Here is a 525-nt window from a genome sequence, read left to right as displayed (position 1 = left end):
CCCCCCCCCCTTCCCTCCCTTCCTCTCCTTAAGTCGACATTTCAAACGAAATAACATCACCACTTCAACACCACGCTCACGTGGAAAAAAAAACTAGTGTTACCACATGGGGGATCTGGAAGTAAATGAGATAAAAGAGAAAGGGCACATACATATTGAAGCCTTACTAATTGTAAAAGCGGTAATAAACTTACCCCAACAAAGAAATATCTTCGACTCGTTCCAACTCGTACTTGCCTTCGCAACTCTTCACGTCGATTTTCACTCGCCGCGCTGTCATTGTCTTCTGCGCACTCCCCAAGCGCACATTTCACCACTGGCAACCCGCTCCATCCCCTCATCCTCTAGAAAAACACAACAGCAACTCCAACCCAACCAAAATATTGTAACTGTTTCTGTTTTGTAAACCCCTCCTCTCCCCCCCCCCAAATATCTCTTCGTTTTTTTTTTTGCATCCCTCCGTTCCATTCCGTCTCACGTCCTCCTCCCTCTCCTCCCTCACAAGCTCACTGTGGTAAAATTTCA

Source organism: Trypanosoma equiperdum (genome assembly GCF_001457755.1).
Source record: "Trypanosoma equiperdum strain OVI genome assembly, contig: ctg_1149, whole genome shotgun sequence".
Classification (NCBI taxonomy): domain Eukaryota; phylum Euglenozoa; class Kinetoplastea; order Trypanosomatida; family Trypanosomatidae; genus Trypanosoma; species Trypanosoma equiperdum.
This window is presented reverse-complemented; position numbering follows the sequence as displayed.